The 20,139-nt window shown below is 38.5% G+C and overlaps 1 pseudogene; it reads left to right on the top strand.

The window, feature by feature from the left end:
• Positions 1-374: 374 nt before the first annotated feature.
• Positions 375-16,585, top strand: LOC112171276 (annotated as a pseudogene).
• The last annotated feature ends 3,554 nt before the right edge of the window (positions 16,586-20,139 follow it).

Raw genomic sequence — 20,139 nt, 5'->3', positions numbered from 1 at the left:
CCAAACATTCATCCTAGCTACACAGGAAAATGGGTACTTCATCTTCAAGGATATGTTTAGGTATATTAAGGACAATGAATCATCACAAACAAACATCAGTGATGAACAAGGTGGGCATAATTTTTCTTTATTGGTGTAATTTTTTATCTTTAGCATATATTTTACAATTGCTTCTATGTTTGTCTCCTGAACCTTCGATTCCAATTTTCTTCTTGTATGCTCAAGGTGTTGATTATATTCTAGTTATTTGGAACTTTAATTTTTAGGCAATGACTGGTGGTATATAGCTACATGATTTCAATTCTCAGTCAAGTTGATGTTATATTCAGTGTTGAGATTATAATAATGGTCAACAATTCTAATTCTTTAAATTAATGCAGCCTTTGAGTGGGTTAGGAGTGGGTGAAGTTGTAGATTCTGGGCGCCCAGCACTATGCCAAAAAATGCTTCAGACCATACCCCTCAGACGACAGAAGAGGTTTTTTCTGTTGTCTGATTTTTTTGAACGTCTTCAGACGACAGTTTTAACTATTTCTGTTGTCTAAATAGTATCAAAATCAATACTAGATCAATTTTTTTTAAGTTTGTTGTAATTTAGAAAACTCAGACAACAGAATTCTGTTGTCTGAGTAAATGAAGAAATTATTTCTTCTTGTGTGGACAAAAACCTCTCTTTGGCTGAACTAAAACTTATTATCTTTTAATAGACCTAGACCCCCCCCGGTGCTTTCCCACACTCGGTGAAAAAAAAATCAGAAAACTCATTTTCCATCTCCCAGACCCAAACCTAGCAGCACCTCTTCTTCGATGCTCTTCCACCCTCGTTGGTCTTCCATATCGGTCTACAAACCAACAACCAAAGCCGGGTCAAGTTAAGTTCTTCAAGGAAATAGAAATTGAAGAGTAGAGATGAAAGAAGACAGTACGAAGAGAGAGAAAGTAGATCTGGTTTCTCAATTCTCCATCTTCTACCTCCGAGCATCATCCGGTGACATCGCCACTACCAATGGACTCTTCGGCCTCCAATTAGTTGACCTAGGCTGCGTCATCCAACGATATCGAAAGTCAGCACCACATGCTTCCGACTGCGAGTCCGGATCTACACCCTCAGCCTCTATTCGAGATTTCGACTGACCCTGACCCTCAGCCTCTCTCCGACTCACTCCCTCTGTCCCTCAGTTTCAGTTGCCGCCGACCCACCGCAAAGTTCGACGGTTCGGCCTTATCTCTAAGCTAGCTCTAACCTCCCAGTCAGTCATCTCACTCCCTCAGCCTCTCAGTCTCAGTCTTCCTATTCATAATCTCGAACCGCTGAACCGCCGACCCACGACTTTGCTTCGACCCACTGTAAGTAAACCTTCTCTCTATACTTCATTGTTGGGATGTTGGTCTCCGACCCATCGATCTCCAGTTAATAGATTTGATTATTTGAAATTTCATCTCACAACTCTCAATCTCCCTCAGTCCCTCATCTGAAATTTCATGAACCCAGTAAGTCAAGTAACCAATTATTTCAATTTTCAACCCAATCTCAGTAACTAACTCTCTGTTTTTGATTAAATAGTCTTAAATCTTACTCTTGGAGAGTTGGAGTCTTGGGGAGAGCGGAGGCCAGAACTCAGGAAGACGAGCAGTCGGAGTAGACAGGAGGAAGGAGGTGAGAAACTGAGAACGTGCGGACTGTGAATCTGTGAGTCTTCATTTGAAAATTGAAACTGCTTTGTGGGTTGTGGCTTCTTTGGTTAATTGATTATATATTTATATGCAGCTAAGCAGCTTGATCAGTTTTTTTTTTAAATTATAATTTATATGCTTGATTGCTTGGCTGCTTCGTTGAAAGACAGAGAGGGATGGAAATTGCTTTGTGGCCTTGTGGCTTGTTTGATTAATGAATAATGATTATATATTTATATGAGTCTGTGTCTCTGTGTATCAGTGTATGAAAGACACAAATTGTCAAATGGAATTGGTCAATTGGATTGGATAATTATGTTTGGTCATGGAAATGTTTGGTTAATTGGATTGGATAAATATATATATATATATATATATATATATATATTTCTGTTTGTAGTGCAATGCCATCAGGTTTTTCATTCCTTTTTCTGTAAATATTGTCTCCTAGAGTTCTCACACATATGATTTGTCAACAGAGGGAAACAACAAGATATTGTTAACCTTCTGGGAGCAACCTATTCTGCTGTTCTTTTCCTTGGAGCAGGAAATGCTTCTGCTGTGCAATCTGTGGTTGCGATTGAGAGAACAGTTTTCTACCGAGAAAGAGCAGCAGGAATGTATTCAGAGTTGCCTTATGCATTTGCTCAGGTAATCTATTCGAACATAGACTCACTTTTGTATTTGTTTTTGCCAAACACCAAATTATACATTCTGCTTTGTTATTTATTTATTAACTTTTTATGAACATTTTGTGATGAAGGTGGCCATTGAGACGATTTATGTTGCTATACAAACCATCATTTATTCCCTTCTTTTATTTACCATGATCGGCTACGAATTTAAAGTTGAGAAATTTTTGTATTTCTACTACTTTATATTCATGTGTTTTACATACTTCTCAATGTATGGAATGATGGTGGTTGCCCCAACTCCTGGCCATCAAATCGCTGCAATTGTCATGGGCTTCTTCATGAGTTTCTTGAATTTGTTCTCCGGTTTCCTCGTCCCCAAACCGGTATGTTATAATTTTTCACTTTTTTTGTTTTTTTGTTTGTTTATTTGTTTTTTTTAACGAAAGAAAATAGTAACTATTTTCATTGTCCTTACTCATACTTAAAATTAGCCTAACCCATTTTGCCATCCTGGTTCCGCCACTGTCTGTATACCGTATTTGATCAGCGAAAAAAAAAAATCAAATGCTCATGTTCTGTGGTTTATGCTCCATACCTTATTACGATTTTGTAAAACTGTATACTTGAGTCACTTGCTTATAGACTTACTCCACTGGTTTAGAGGGAGAGAAAAGAGTTTGTTTATTGGGATTCTTTTTGCGCAGAAATAGAGGACATTGTAATAAAACAAGAAGAGGATAAGGGCCTCTGAAGAGTTATTATTGTCTGTGGACATGGCAGCTCGGAGAGTCTCCTCCTTACTCTCTTGCTCTCTCTGCTAGGTCTGCTTCTAAGCTTCTCTCTCAAGGTGACACCACCTTTACCTTTGTATTCTTTACTTTTTGCAGTCTTTTGTTTAGCTCTCGTGGGTTTTTTCTCTTTCCTCTGTTTACCCTTCACAAATTTATGTAATGAAATTGTTTCTGATGTGATCTTCAGGGAGAAGTGTTAGTAGATTTAGCAATGCTGCAGTAAGTGAAGAGTTGATCACCCCCCACCTGTTCATATGAATTGGTTAGTTTGTTTCACTATACTTTTTATAGAGTGCTAGTTATCTTGGCTCCCTGTCTCACTTCTAAGGTTTTGGTTCAGCTTGGGAACAGAACAGATTGGCATCTAGCTGAATTAGGCTGAGATACATAATCGTTGCAAGGCTCTTTGGGCTGCTGGTAATGGATTTGCAGAAGAGATTAGGTTGGTGAGGATTTGGTCTTAACACTACATGTATTTTAACTTCGTGAATTTCATGTATTTGAATATTGGTGAATATGTATTAAATTGATATTGTTTTGTTTCCTTTTTCCTATAACTGAGTTGGCCTTTTTTGTTATATATTTCCTAAAAGTCATTCGTTGTTTCTTTCCATTTTGTGAATGTACAGATGGTTTCAACAATGAAGAAGTCGATCTTTGATGAACAAACTAACCAGGCCTTAAGGAAATTGCAAAAGAATGCTCAAAAGAAGAGAAGGCATCATGATGTGGTTCGAGCTGAATGGGCAAATCATGTTATACAGTTCTAACTTTGGTTCTGTTTAAGGTAGATGAGTAGCACTTGGAACTGCTTTTGTGCATTTATATACAACTGATGGAAAGTGTTGATGAACTTAAATTATGCATGCAGTTGCTCTGTCTAGCTACTCTTTCTTTACCTTATAGGTTTTTGACTTGGTGCACTAGGTAAATGATCGAGATAAGATGGTTTTTTGGTTCTCTCGATCATAATGTCACTGTTGGCTAGGTTTAGAGTTGGAACTATGGATTGTATTTTGGATAATGTTGATGCAATTAATGAAACCTAGCCATCATTTTCAATGCTGGTTTTAGTCCAATTTTATGGTTTTGATGATTGTAAATGACTGATGTTGAAATGGTTGAAAGGCAATAGATATATGAAGGTTTATGTTATATCAAGAAAATACAGCACAATTTATGTTGTATCAAGAAAATAGAAACAACATAAACAAATGATCATCTGTTGTTTCTACCAAGTTCAAACAACAGAAAAGTAGAGTTCAAAGAGCTCTCAGACAACAGAAATAGGCGGTTGATATGTTGTTTCTACCAAGTTCAAACAACAGAAAAGTAGAGTTCAAAAAGCTCTCAGACAACAGAAGAAGGTGATTGATATATATGTTGTTTCTACCACGTTCAAACAACAGAAAAGTAGAGTTCAAATAGCTCTCAGGCAACATAAGTAGGTGTTGATATGTTGTTTCTACCACGTTCAAACAACAGAAAAGTAGAGTTCAAAGAGCTCTCAGACAACAGAAGTAGGTGGTCGATATGTTGTTTCTACCAACTTTAAACAACAGAATTATGTTGTTGCATACAAAATCAGTCAACATATAACTGTCGTTGTTTTTCAAATCAGACGACAGAAGCATCAACTAAGCTTAATAGTAGTTCAATCAAACGACAGAAACAACAAAAACTCCGTCATCTTACATTAACTACATCGACAGATATTTTTTGAATCCGTTGATGAAGTGAATTTCCAACAACATTAATATGTAGTTGTATGGTGTTTCAGACGACAGATAGACTCCGATTCTTCAATATTAGGTACTTCAGACGACAGATTACTGTCGTCTGAGTGCATTATCAACGATGGAGAATATCTGTCGTCTGAATGGCTTAGAGACGGTAGCCACCTAGACAACAGATTTTTACTTCATCAGACGACAGATATAATCTGTCGTCTGAAGGCATTTTTGGCATAGTGCAGACTTTAAGGAAGGTGACCTTGTCTGGGAAACAACCAAATGGGAACACTACAACTTAATCACACAACAAGAAACCCTCCATAAAATCCAACACGCTGACGTTCCTCTTTCCTAGTATACCGGTATACTTGGTAAGTCATTTGCTCACAAACTCACAAACTCATATAAGCTTGTATCAATCTTGGTTTACTGAACTCATCTGTTTGTCTCATTAACTGATGGCAACTGTGGCCATTTCAATGTGTGTCCCAAACAAGAATACTCATTAGGACATTTTAGGGGAAATTTAATTCTTAGGTGGGAGCTGGGAGCTGGGAGCTCATTGGTGACTGTAGAAAGTATGTGTTAGCAATATTTTGTATTACCACTTTATTCCTATAAGTTTCAGGGTAAAACTTGAACTTTTGCAAACTATTGTAAAATATCTGAAGTGCATTGTTATATTTATAGTGGTTTGAGAACAGCTTGGGTTGAGTGTCTTGAATTACTTAACTTGATCTGGGACTAATGAGTTATAACTTATAAGCAAGGTCTTGTCTTCATCTTTATAGTGGTTTGAGAACAGCCAATTCTACTGGTATTAAAAGCCAAATTAATTGGTGTATGTTTCTGTAGTAAAGAGTCATAAATCTGTTGGTATGTATTCGTCATGCATCTTTTACTTTTACCCTCAGTTCTCCCTGTAAACTTGTGTACATTTATGCATTGTCCTTTTATAGGTATGCTGGGATGACCGCCTATGCAGGCTTCAATGAAGTTTGTTCTCCTAAGAAAGGAGAATATGTCTTCATTTCAGCAGCATCAGGTGCTGCTGGTCAGCTAGTTGGACAATTAGCAAAATTGTTGGGTTATTATGTTGTTGGAAGTGCTGGAAGTAAAGAAAAGGTGTAAAGTTAGCATCGATTTGCCAATTTACATGCCTGTCATCTGCTGTTTACAGTGTAATATATTGGTTACAAGACTATGATATTCTTGTTCTTCTGAACTACTTTCATACTAGCTAGGTTGACCTTTTGAAGAGTAAGTTAAATTTTGATGAAGCTTTCAACTATAAGGAAGAGCATGACTTAACCGCAGTTCCGAAAAGGTCAATCCATAATTTACCAAGGAACCTTAATATTGCTCTGGAACTCAAATTGTAGCATGAATCATAGCTTAACATTAGGAATAGAATATATTGTAGTTAGTACTCACCTTTTCTATGTGTGGTAGAGAATAGAGACGTAAGTCAATTGTATTCCTGTAATCCTCTTTATATACATCCACTGTGAGATGAATCAAATATCAGAAAATTCATTCTCTCAATCTCGTTATATTTGATTTGGTATCAGAGCAAAGATCCGAAAGGACTTTGTCCCTTTGTTTTATTTTCAGTTTTTCCAAATTTGAGGGGTTAGAACCCCGTTGTTAGGGTTTTTTCACCTCTTAACGACGTTACTGTGATCGTCGTTTGTCTGCTAGGCATCAGTCAAAGAACGACCAGTGTCTTCTTCTTTGACTTCGGCGGCGACATCATCTCCAGATTGGGTACACATCAGATCCGTCATCAGACCCAATCTTGCAGACCAGATCGCCTTCGTGTCTTGCTCTGCTCAGACCCAACAATTTACTTTGGGCGCCCAAAGATCAACTTTGATCTCCAGATCGTGTTCCTCTGTTCCTCCGCCGCGTTGCACTTGATCGTTTCCGTCCAACGTCCGTCCAAGACCTGATCTTTCTGCATCAAACCCGATCATCTTCTGCATCAAATTGTCGCGCGCCCAGACCTGCCGGTTTCCAGATCACTGTCGGTCTTCCCATTGCCCAGAACGATCGCGTGCTCAGACCTGCCAGTTTCCAGACCTGTTGACCTTTTGCTCGAACCGTCAGACCCGTTGGTCTTCACTTGTCTCAGTCCCTTCGTTGCCCAGAATTTCCGCTCTGTTGCCCAAAATTTCCGTTCGGTCTCTCTCTCTAGTTCAGGCCATCCTCTGGTCTTCACTTTGTTCTCAGGTCACTGTTTCAACCAGTGCAAGTTAAAAATAAAAAATAAAATTTATTCATTAATTATTGCACGGTTATTGCACAATCTGTTATTGTTACTTTAGGAATCTCCTATTCTTGTTATTCCGCTGCATACTCTGTGATTGTGTGATTTTACTATTATATTATTGCAATGGGTGGTGATGAAAGTGAAGGTCAGAGTTCCAAGATCCATGAGGTCTAGAAGGTTGAGGTTTCTATCCCACAAGGCTTCACCAACCGCCCTCGTCCTCAATGCTCTTATTGCAATGATCTTGGACATGTTCGAGAGACTTGTTGGAAACTAAACGGGTACACTAAAACGAAGGGTTATCGTCCTAAAGCGAAGGCAGCTGCAGTTCAGCTAGTCCACGAACCAGACTTGTATGGTATGGCCGGACAGGATCATCATACGATAGGTGGGGCTACCCCTACAACCTCTCTAGCTGGTCGTGGTAAGATTGGTTATAGGAGCATTTCAATGCGACGTTTTAACTGCATTTCCCTACATTTCTTGCGTCATTTCCTTGAAAAATCCCTGTTTGGGAAAGTTTCCATTCTTTGATTGGGAAAGTTCCTTATTGTAGAAAGTTTCCATTTTTGTAGTTTCCATTTCTCAATTCTGGCAAGTTTCCATTCTTAGTTTAGGAAAGTTTCTATTTTCAGTAATAGTTTCTATTTTCAGGACCTCCGAGCTAAAAAGTGGAAATGAATCCACGAATGGAAAGAGGAGCTTGCGAACATCAAGACGAGCGAATATGAGAAGAAAAGGGTCACACAATTGAGCAGAAATGAAGAAATAAGCTTTCCTGTTCTAACCAGGAAACCCTGCGAAATGGAGGAAGGCTTCCCAAGCAAGTTTCCAACGCAACCATGAAAAAGAAATGGAAAAATGAAATGTTTTGACGTTGGAGGAAGAGAAGGCTTGAAGTTGAAGCAACAAGGCCCAAGAACCCTACGAATTGAGTTGGATTTTCGGCAAAATGGATCAAGGCCCATGAAAGCCCATGGAATTAGGGTTTGTGACGCAAAGATGTAACCCTAGGGATGCTTTGCCGTGAAAACCAAAGGGAGAAGAGAAAGATGGCGTGAAAATCAAGAGGAAAATAAAAGATTACGCCAAGAGATTTTCTAGGGTGAAGTTTAAGGAAAAAAAATCAAGAAAAGGACCAAATGGCGTCTAGATTCATTCCTAGAAACCCTAATGGTATTTTGGCCGAATTACAAGAAGAAAATCATAAATATATTCAAGGAATTTCGGCAAGAATATATTAGGGAATCATCTAGGAGTTTTGTGATTGGTTGGATGACACACTAGAGCTTAGTTGGCAATTTCTCATTGGTGGAGGCTATGTGGAATTATTAATTTAATTCCTTGGAAAATAAACAGAAAATCACGGCTTGGAGGCCAAGCTTTGCCGTCCCCTATATATATCCTACACCCTAGACTTCTCAAATCCAACCCTTTAATTCAGAAATTACTTCATACGCGAAAGCTCTCTCCATTCTCTAGTTCATCTTCTGCGTTTTCAAGCAAGGAAGGAAGAAGCAAGACCAAGCCGTGCTCATCTCCATCATTCCACCTTGAAGCCGTGCTCCTTTGAAGCTTGCTTTCGAGTTTCATTAGTTCACAATTCGAGTTCTTCATCACCATCTCCATTCACGGTGTAATTCAACCTTCTTTCTTGTAATCACTTTTGATTCTCCTTGTTTGATTTCGTTAGAGATTGTTCTAGTTAACATTGATGTTTGACAAGGTTTATATTCTGAAATTTTATGATTGAATAAAGAATTTCGATTCCTATGTTGTGATTCCAAAGTTGCTTATGTGTGATTGTTCGATTGAATTTGCTTAATTGATATCTCTTGTATGTTAATCTTAATTGGTTCGAAACTTTTAGGGTTTATGTATGAGTGGTGCTAGATTTAAGAACATGATTCAACTTTTTGTGTTATGAACTTAAATCGAAAGTAGTAAAGGTTTTGGACAAAAATCGAATTCAATTGAAAATGATTGCAATTAGATGAACTTATTCATACTAAGTTGTGCACTTGAGTTGATAGTCTTTCTATGTGTTTTGTGAGCCCCGGAAAAATATATCGAGCCTAGCGGAGATCGTACGAGAAATTATTTAACGATCTCGATGAGTGTTAAGATGCTCGAGGGACTTTTCAGAAATTTTCATAAAGTTAAATCCTCAATCTAGGAGTTGGATAATAAAGTCCACGACTCGATGAGTTCGTGGAAATTTTTGGGGAATTTTCTGAGTAATCGAGCTATTTATAACGATTTTTTGAAGTTATGGGATTTTAGAAAAATAAAAGAAAAACCAACTGTGTGATCGTGGCCATCCATCCAGCCACCGCTTCATCCCAGCCATCCATAATTCCACCGCTTGATCACAGCCATCCAAAATGCACTTGAAGGAGCCTATAAATAGGCATAGGATTGGATGAACGATCCAGAAAGCTCGAGAGAGAGAGAGAGAGAGCTTGGAGTCTCTGACCTGTGACGCACCCGCGACCCGACCCGACCGGCACTCCACTGTCCGGCTACCTCAGGCCACCGCGAGGGCACCTTCTTCTTCGCCTCTTCGTCGCCGTGACGCAGGTGACCTTAGATCGTCCACGCACCCGACGAGAAAGAAGAATCGACGGTGGGAAGGTCCGACTGCTCCGGTGAGTTTCTACAAATTCCGGCGACCAATTTGGCTGTATGTGGTATGAAAATCGATCCTCTCGTCATACTCTACACTCTAGTGTAATTATATTTTCGATTAGATCAAGTTTTGACAAACGGGTTTCTGGGTTTGTTTTGGGTTCGACGTTGTGGGTGCCGCCGATGACTTCTCCGGCGCTTTTGGGCTTGGTTTTAGTTGTGACTACACTTGTAGAGAAGATATTGTGAAGGTTTCTGGGTTGTGGCACGAGAAATCATCAATTCATCACCAACCCAGTTTCGGCAGCAAGCTTTGGGAAACAAAGTTTCTGCTACAACACCAGAAACTAACAAAGGTAAACTAGAGAAGCAAACCTGGAATTGTGCGGTTTGATTTCGTGTGCAGAATGGGTTGTGTGTGTCTTGGTATGAATTGATTGAATTGTGAGTTGAAATTGAAATGGACCGGTTATGAGTTTGACATTGTTAAAGTTGTTTTATTCTGGGTGTTTGGATTTTATGCTTGAATTGAGAACTCAGTTTGGATGATCAATGTATGTTTTGGTATTGCAATTGTGGACTTGTTTACCGGTTAGAAAAGAAGTGAAGAACTTGCACGAAAAGTAAAGAATTGATAATAGGTGTGAATGAGGGAAGAGATGTCAAGTTATGGCTCTGGGTGTCCTAGTAGTTTGGACACACCGTGTGAGGGTAATAAGTAAAGAAGTGAAAATAGTATATTGGGTGGCCTTAGTAAATTTCTGGGTACGCCTAATATATTTGAAATTAAGTCGTTGCTTGATTTACTTCGACATAGTCGTAATTGGTCGATATTGTAATTTCAAGTAAATGTTCGGTAATTTGGGGTTTAATTATCGAACTTGTCGCAATTCGTCAAACAATGGTCAAAGTTGGTCAATCCTGGTCAAACCAGGAAAAGTTGGTTTGGACAATATATTAATCGTCGAGATTTCGTATAATTGTTCAAAAGATATTGACTATCGAAATGTCGGAATTTAGGATTCCAGTTACCCGAGGAACGGAAGGTTCGTGACTCTCAGAGTACGTGAGAGAAAGCATCGGAATCCAGGTAGGGATTCAGGACTCTCCTCGGTTAGTGATTTTCATATATTGTTATTAAATGATGCATGTTAGTTGGTATGGTTTGGTTATGTTCAAATGCAATGCATACTAACCAAACCATGTGAGAAATGTGATGGCTTGAGAGCGAAGGGTGGCTCTGACTTCCTTGGGTTCGATCCCCAAAACCTCCGGAGGGTTAGTTACGTCGGTCGTCCGGGTATTCTGATCGTAATAACGGACCTGGTACGTGTGTGTAGCTAGGTAGTGGACGCTCTCGCTACGCTTACCTGGTGATAAATTAATTTGAGGTAAGGCCGTGTAGTGGGTCTATGGGACCGGCCATCAGGTAATACTTGGTTTTGGCGCCGTATTTATTTAAGCATCATGCATCGGTTTTCAAGTTGAAAAACATTAAAGTTTGTCGTTCTTTTAAATATTTGGTTTAAATATGTTTTCATACTGAGGTCTCAATAATTTATTTATCGATTTTCAAATCTAGTCGAGACAGAGTTCCTGTTGAGCAGCGAGGATGAAAGCTCACCCCTACAACAGTGTGGATGCAAGTACTGTGCACTGGTGACGGGACAATAGCGGAAGGAGCTGGGTGTGCGGAAACAAGTTCGGTAAATCGTCGTTTGAACCTTATTCTAAATTCTATTTCTCGAACTTCGTATTCCGAGACTTGTTAATAGTTAGCCGTGTGTTAATGTTGGTTGAGTTCTTATTTCCTTGGAGTTCGTACCTATTGTGTGAGAACTCATTTCAAGTTCTAGACGAATGAAATAAATTTTAGCAACTCAATTATTTTCACCTCAAAAATATTTGTAGCTTCCGCTGTGTTTTCTACGAAAAGTTTTCTAACAAAATGCCTAGCGGTTCTCAAGAATATAAATCGAGCGTTCGGTTTATGTTTTAGAGGCTCGCGGCACTGTGACGTGCTTAAGCTGGTGAGGTGCAGCTTGGGGCGTTACATGTTTATTGCGTTGAATATGTATGATTGTCTAGCTTTCTAGAGCTTGAATGCATGTTTGATAGGATTAGTCTTTGTGCTTTTACTTAGATTAATTAGCGTTGAAAGTAAAATATGGGAAATCGTTTGCTTTCTAATGTTTCACATGATCAACTCTTTTCACATGACTTGGAAGAACAATGTAGGGTTCATTCGAATTCAATTATAATCTTGGTTTTAATCTTTGTTTCTTACATTTCATTCTTGTATTTGTGTTTTTGTTTATACCTAGTTTTTATTCTTTCTTTTAATTTTCGAAAAAACCAAAAACCTAAAATCCCCCCTAAAGTCGTAAATGATGTTTATATGTGTAAATGTTATACTTTGTTTTATTTTAATTGTTTAATTGTCTTACATTGACAGGTGTACCCTCAATCCCCGGAATAGAACGATCCCTATTTGCTTATACTACTAATGATATTTCTCGGGTTAAATTATATGCTTGCTTTGAGCGTATCAATTGGTATGGCTTTAAGGTTTCTAACTTTGTTGGTTCTGATACATGGATTATTGATTCTGGTGACTCCGATCATATGACTTATGATAAATCATATTTTACTGAATTGTCTTCCCCACCAGTGTCCTGTGTAACCAATGCCAATGGTGAGGCTTTCCCTGTGTTAGGGTCAGGGTCAGTTAGTATTACTCCTGCTTTAGAACTTCATAATGTGTTATATGTGTCTGACTTATCTCATCATCTGATATCAGTTCCCCAGTTGAATACTGAGTCTAAATGCTCCGTAACCTTTTATCCTATGTATGTGATTTTTCAAGATCTTCTCACCAGGGAGGTAATTGGTCGGGGTATCTGAGGGGCAGGTTGTTCCATCTGGATCAGACATACGCAGGGGAGAAACTAGGAGCACAGTCTCTCACCACTTTGACTTCGAGTTCTGATAAGCTAAGTGAAATTTGGTTGTAGCATCGTCGTTTAGGGCATCCCTCTTTTAGTCTCATGAGAAAAACCATGTCTACTTTGTTTATTGGTGTGGATGAGTCTGTCTTACATTGTGAAACATGTGTTTTGGCTAAGAGTCATCATGCTACTTATTCTCCTAGTATTTCTAATAAGAGTGTTATTCCTTTTGAGTTGATTCATTCTTATGTTTGGGGACCTTCTAGAGAGCCTACTGTATCGAGTATGAGATACTTTGTGTTGTTTATTGATGATTGTACGAGATTGTCATGGGTTGCTCTTCTTAAAACCAAAGATGAAGTATTTCCAGCTTTTCAAACCTTTCGCACTCTTGTTCAAACACAATACCATAGCACCATTAAAGTTCTTTGTTCAAACAATGGGGGAGAGTATGTTAATCATGTTTTGCAAGAGTTCTTTACAACCCATGGGATTGTTCACCAAACTACATGTCCACAAACACCAGAACAAAATGGAGTGTCCGAAAGGAAAAACCGTCATTTACTTGACATGGCTCGTGCCCTTCTTTTTAGTGCTCATATGCCTAAGTATCTTTGGGGTGATATTGTATATGCTTCCTCTCATCTTATCAATCATCTTCCATCTAGTGTCCTTCAGGGAAAAATTTCCTTTGAGGTTCTTGCATCTCATGTCTCTTTACCTTCATTTCATAATCTTCCAGCTCATGTCTTTGGTTGTGTTGTTTTTGTCCATGTTCCTAAAAACCAGAGATCTAAGTTGGATGCCCGGGCACTTAAGTGTGTGTTTGTTGGCTACGAAGGTTATCAGAAAGGATACAAGTGCTATCATCCACCTATCAGAAAGTACTATGTCACTATGGATGTTACTTTCTTTGAAGACATGAGTTATTTTTCCTCTTCAGATACAACTCTTCAGGGGGAGAATTCATTTTTTGAAGAGCTATATCATGGAGAGGGGGAGGAATCAAAAGAAGGAGAAGAAGTCACACAGGCATTAGGTATTTTGACGGATCCAATTGAGACCATCAGCTCGTCACCTCCAGAAGGAGCTTCTGAACCTACTGAAAATGAAGTTGAAGACGCAACTGCCCCTCCTGCCATCACTTCTACCCCTGACCCATAACTTCCTGGTACTGAAGATCACCCATTTGAGGTATGTCCACCCACTGGTACTAGCAGTAGTGAGTCTAATGTTGAGCAATATGTGTTACCAAATAGGACCACTCGAGGTCAATCAGCCAAAAGATATGAACCTACTCTTACTGCCAAATCAAAATACCCAGTAGCTAATTATATGTCCACTAGGAGGTTGTCTAAGTCATATGAATCATTTGTGAATCAAATATCTGCTGTATCAGTACCTAACAGAGTGCAGGATGCATTGGGGGATCCAAAGTGGAGGAAGGCAATGGAGGAAGAGATGAAGGCGTTGCAGAAGAACAATACTTGGCAACTTGTGCCTCCACCACAAGGTAAGAAGGCTGTAGGTTGTCGTTGGGTATTTACCGTGAAACATAATGTAGATGGATCAGTGAATCAGTACAAAGCACGCCTTATAGCAAAGGGGTTTACTTAGACGTATGGTATAGACTACGATGAAACGTTTGCTCCTGTTGCCAAGATGAACACTATTCGGGCTCTGCTCTCGTTTGCTGCTAGTTTAAACTGGCCACTCCGACAGTTTGATGTCAAGAATGCATTTCTTCATGGAGAGTTAGCCGAGGAAGTTTACATGAGCTTTCCACCTGGATATGTAGTTGCTTCTTCTGGTGATTTTGTATGCAAATTGAGAAAGTCTCTGTATGGTCTCAAACAGTCGCCTCGTGCTTGGTTTGGGAGATTTTCACAATTCATGTGGAAGGTTGGTTACAAACAGAGCAACTCAAATCATACCTTGTTCCTCAAGCATCAACAAGGGAAGGTAACAGCTCTAATTATTTATGTGGATGATATGGTAATCACCGGCAATGATACTATTGAGATGGATAGACTACAGAGACAGCTAGCATCTGAATTTGAGATGAAGGACTTGGGTGAACTTAAGTACTTCTTAGGAATTGAGGTCGCCAGGGGGAGAGAAGGGATCTACTTGTGCTAGAGGAAGTACGTTCTTGACTTGCTAACAGAGACAGGTTTGTTGGATTGCAGACCTATTGATACTCCTATTGAGCAGAATCATTGTTTAGCTGAGTATCCAGATCATGTACCTACTGATCGAGCTCGCTATCAGAGGTTAGTTGGGCGCTTAATTTATTTGGCTCATACTAGACCAGATGTTGCATATGCAGTGAGTGTGGTGAGTCAGTTCATGCATAACCCGAGTGACAGTCACATGGATGCTGTTATGAGAATTTTAAAGTATCTGAAGTCAGCTCCAGGAAGGGGAGTATTGTTTTCTAAACACAACAACATCCTTGAGGTTTGTGGCTTTACAAATACAGATTGGGCTGGAAATATTACATATAGGAGGTCGACATCAGGTTATTTTACCTTTGTGGGAGGTAATTTGGTTACATGGAAGAGTAAGAAACAGAAAGTTGTGGCACGATCTAGTGCTAAGGCTGAGTATAGAGGTATGGCTCACCGAGTGTGTGAATTGTTGTGGCTGAGGAATCTGTTACGTGATCTGGGTTTCAAACTTAAAAGTACTATGTAGTTGTATTGTGACAACAAGGCAGCCATTGACATATCACAGAATCCAGTACAACATGATCGTACTAAGCATGTGGAGGTTGATCATCACTTTATAAAGGAGAAGCTAGATGCCAAAATTATTAGTTTTCCTTTTGTTCCAACTGAAGAGCAACTTGCAGATATACTTACCAAAGGAGTTTCCAGGAAGGTGTTTTATGACTCACTAAGCAAGTTGGGCATGGTTGATGTGTATGAGCCAACTTGAGGGGGAGTGTTAGCATGAGTCATAGCTTAACATTAGGAATAGAATATATTGTAGTTAGTACTTACCTTTTCTATGTGTGGTAGAGAATAGAGACATAAGTCAATTGTATTCCTGTAATCCTCTTTATATACCTCCATTTCATCTATATATCTTCACAAATTACTACAAAAGTAAGTCACATACAGATATCAGAGCTTTAGTTTAAGTGATTCAAATCAGTGAACCGTACTTGTCCAAGCCAGCAGGTAAGATGAACCAGACCGGGCAGGTGAACAAGAAGGAAAGTAGAGGATTCGGATAGTCGAGTCAAGGCGTTTGTGTAAAAATTCTCTGTCTCAAAAGTTGCATATGAAACAGGCCATGCAGTGAGTTAGCATTGTGTTTAGCTATGTTTTCATCAGATTAGAAAAGAAAAATATTGAGAACTCTGATAAGAAAAAGGAAATCACGATCTAAGAATCTGTTTGAATACTTCCTTCAATCACAAAGATTTTGGGAGTTTCATTAGTCTTGTAGGCAATGAGTCTTCCAAGCAATGCAGTTAATGTGGATTTATGACTTCTTGTTGGACATTTGGTATATGAAAAACTTTCCATCTGAAAAGATACCTCGTTTTTGTTGACCAGTCCTGTAAATTATAGAGAGTTGCAAGGGTTGACCCTTTATCAATGGTTTTGTTGAAGTGGTTTGAGCAGTCAAAGTCTCAATGAAACTAGCACTTAATTAGCAGAAGGCATTGACATATACTTTGAGAATGTTGGTTGGAAATTTCTGGATGCAGTCCTGCTCAACATGAGAGACCATGGCCGGATTGAAGTGTGTGGAATGATATCACAATACAATCTTGAAAAGCCTGAAGGTTTGCCATATGACATTTCTTCGTGGGCTGACATATGACCGGGGATAACCCACTAATGGGCTTGAGGGGCTACGTTTGACTCTTGCTGGGCTAAAAGTGGGTTTGGGCTTGCCATATGGCACCGCTGCAAATGCTCCACCAGGCTGGAAGCGTTACTTGAGAATTTGTTAGAAAGTTTCCCATTTTTAATCCAGCTTTCTTTGGGATGTTAATATTTTTGATTGGCCGGTTTGGTTTTATGTGATGGATTAGAAAAAATAAAGGTTAGATGTACGTGCTGTCTGTATATATGCGGAGGACACTAAGTTAATACATATATTAATCAGTATTTAATTTTAAACGCCATTGTAAACTTGGATTATAATATGAATGAATGATTCCGACTGGTTCACAGGATAGAATCAGTCTCGATTAACAAGTCAGCTTAGCCGTACCTTTTTGTTGTAATTGGTAAGACACTTGCTTATTAGCATATAGAACAGTGCAGGATAAACAATTGTATACTGGAAAAGTACGGTACTAATTAATTGAGTGCTCAACATTGAATGAAATTTGGGATTCCGTACGTTAAAGTTGACTGGATGGGGATTGGGATCGGGATGGGAGGGCTGACTTTTGAACTTAATTAGTTAGTTGCAGGTTTTGATTTCCAAGCAATGACTTATGTGGGCGATGCCTGGCGTAAACAAATTGAGATTAAAGGGAGGACATGGTGCTGAAGCAAGGAAGAAGGGAGGGCTCAGGGCTCCGGGATGGGATATTTTGACAACGTCGGCGTCAGATTAGTTCCCTATATGCTCAAGATTTCACGAGTATATCAAGATAGTACTATATGTTTGTACCTTTTTTGATCAAGTCGACTTTGTTAATTAACTATATATTAATGTATATTTTCTTCTTTTTTATACGTACCGTACTTGGACATACTTCCATCTTGACTGAGTTCTTTTACTTCTTTTCTCAGGAAATTAAGATAAAAGATCCCGATGCACGATTCCCGAATATATATATTTATATATTTTATTCAGAGTAGAGCGGAAGTCCGCTTTAAAATTAAAATCTGAACTTTGAGTTTTTGGTCGCTTTTCAGTCTCATATCCACATCTTGACCGTTCAATTTTTAGGTACTGGTGTATAGATCATCTCTGCAAATTTTCAGCCAAATTGATGATCGTTAAGGCATTAATTACTGTCTTAAAGCTAGGAATTGAAATCTTCTTGTAAAGACATGCATATCTAGCTAGGAATTGAAATCTTCTGCAAAGACATGCATCCGAATGCATGATATATAGACTTTCAGTTAACTCCAGAAAAACTGAACGAGACTTTTGAACAAAAAGAACTAGTATATATTGATCGGATATGCTCAACTTTGAATAAAAATATTTAAATTGGGTTTCCGTACGTTGAATTTGATTGAGATCACGGGATTAGGATCGATCGGGATAGTGGGGCTGACTTTTGAACTTAATTAGTTACTTGCAACTTGCATGCTAATTCGTAAGTTTGTATATTTCTAATTAACCAACGACTAATTAGGAGGACGGTGACTTGCGTAAACAAATTAACATTAAGGGGATGGTTGGTTAGTTCATATATAACTGGAACTGAAGCAAGGAATAACACCAAATCGATCGATCAAGGGCTAGCTGGGATTGACATTCTGACAAGGCCGGCCGCCCAAGATAACATGAGTACGTATCTGTATATCTTTGTACCTTTCTGGTCAAGTCAATTTTCTTTCTTTCTTGTTTTAATACGGACCTATGCATACATCAATCTAATTGATTGGGTTGCAAGTAAGGAACGTACAGATCGGGATTTATAATTGCAACAACATAGTTGCGTGTATATTTGATCGATTCCGTACACCTCGCAACTGCGGGGGCTGCTGTATGTCTAGCAAGGAATTGAACTCTTGTGTACACATTACATGCAAGCATGCGATCAAGTGCCAAAAAAAGTTGAAGCAGAGTTTTGAACCAAAACCTCGTATGTATTGATTGGACTTTGAAGCCAAAAAGAGCATGACAACGTAATTAGATGAAATGAAAGAGACCGGGCAATAATGTATAATTGTATATATATGACGACACAGAAGTTGGTAAATTAATAGGAAACCAGGTAGTGGATGCATAAAAAATAAATGATTCATTTTGATAATTGAAATAAAGTAAACGGTAGGTAGGAGTCGAAAGTTTGGTATATATGGCAATTTAGTCCTGTGTTTTGTTTTTAAATATGCATCTAACAAAGTCCGCTTGTATGGTTTTAAGAGTAGTTTAGTACTATATTAACTACTACGTACTAACTATATTAGATATGATTAAGGTGAGGTTCATTACGGTGTGGACGAGAAATCTTGCATGTATAATCATATATATTAGGGATCATTATTAGCCAGCATCCTCACCATTTTGGTTTTCAACTAGCAATATAAGACGCAATTGGGTTTGAATTATATATATGATGGTCCAGATGGAAATTTATGCATTCCGTTGAACAATGAATATGGGGAGCTACCATCTGATTGAATTTCCACGCATGTATCTTTGAAATCCAAATTCGTTGACTCCCATGCCAGCTCTGGCTCTGTATATCTTGATCTGCCGGGCTGTCCAGGTCAACTATCCTTGTCCCTCACGTAATTAATTGTAAAGTTATTTTCATCGTTTTTTTTTTCTCCTTACTCACTTCAATTATATACACCAAAAGTCATGCAATATTAGATGTGAAGTCAATGAATGGATCCAAGTTATGCCAAATGCTCATGATGGCAAAACCAAGAAAACTTTGGTGGGTCATATATGTAGCGTAGCTACTTAGGACATCCAACTTGGTCTTATCATTAATTACTTGGTATCTGTAAACGTAAAAGTATTCTTGTATTTTGCTACTTGCATTCATGCACATAGATCTCTAAATAAGATCCTTTTTTTTTTTTTAATGTAAACATATGAAAACTGTTTATTCTCTAGTTTATTACGTATTGATGAATATTGCAAAAAAGAAATCACCAAAGTTAAAGATGTATATGATGACATTTCAGTCTATTCTCATATTTCTATATATGAAAAGAATAAAGTAGCAGATGCTTTAGCAAATTATGATTCATCTTTTTCAGAAATGGTGCGCTAGGATTCGATCACCTCCTTCATTTATGTTTTCACACTATAAGAATGATCGGTTGGGTTTTCTTCAATTTTGTTTTCGTTAACGAGCTAGAATATCATTATGCTTATTTTTTGCATTGAGATGTTTTGATTTTTGATCCCCTCTTTTGTATTTTTTTTTTTTCTTTAATCTCATGGAGTGCTAGAGATGACCCTCCTCTTCTATCTTTCTCAATAAGTATGCATGCCTCTGGCTTTTTTTTTATTTTTAGATGAGGATAATAAAGAGGCGTGGAATGGTGCAGTACTATATCTATATACATGCCTTGATCAACAATTAAGTAGTTGTTTAGCTGGCAGCAGCTTGATAGAGTAATTTTCTCACTTTATCTGGCCCATGTGAGATTGGGACTGGCCGGTTGATATGAAAACTAATCAATTACACCAACTGCCCAACTTGTGTAAGTGTTCTAACTTGACCGACGTGTAGCTAAACTATAGCTGACTGTATCCGCTATGGCGCTATCCTTCTATAAATAGCATGCA

The sequence above is a fragment of the Rosa chinensis genome, chromosome 6 (genome assembly GCF_002994745.2).
Source record: "Rosa chinensis cultivar Old Blush chromosome 6, RchiOBHm-V2, whole genome shotgun sequence".
Lineage (NCBI taxonomy): Eukaryota > Viridiplantae > Streptophyta > Magnoliopsida > Rosales > Rosaceae > Rosa > Rosa chinensis.
This window is presented reverse-complemented; position numbering and strand designations above follow the sequence as displayed.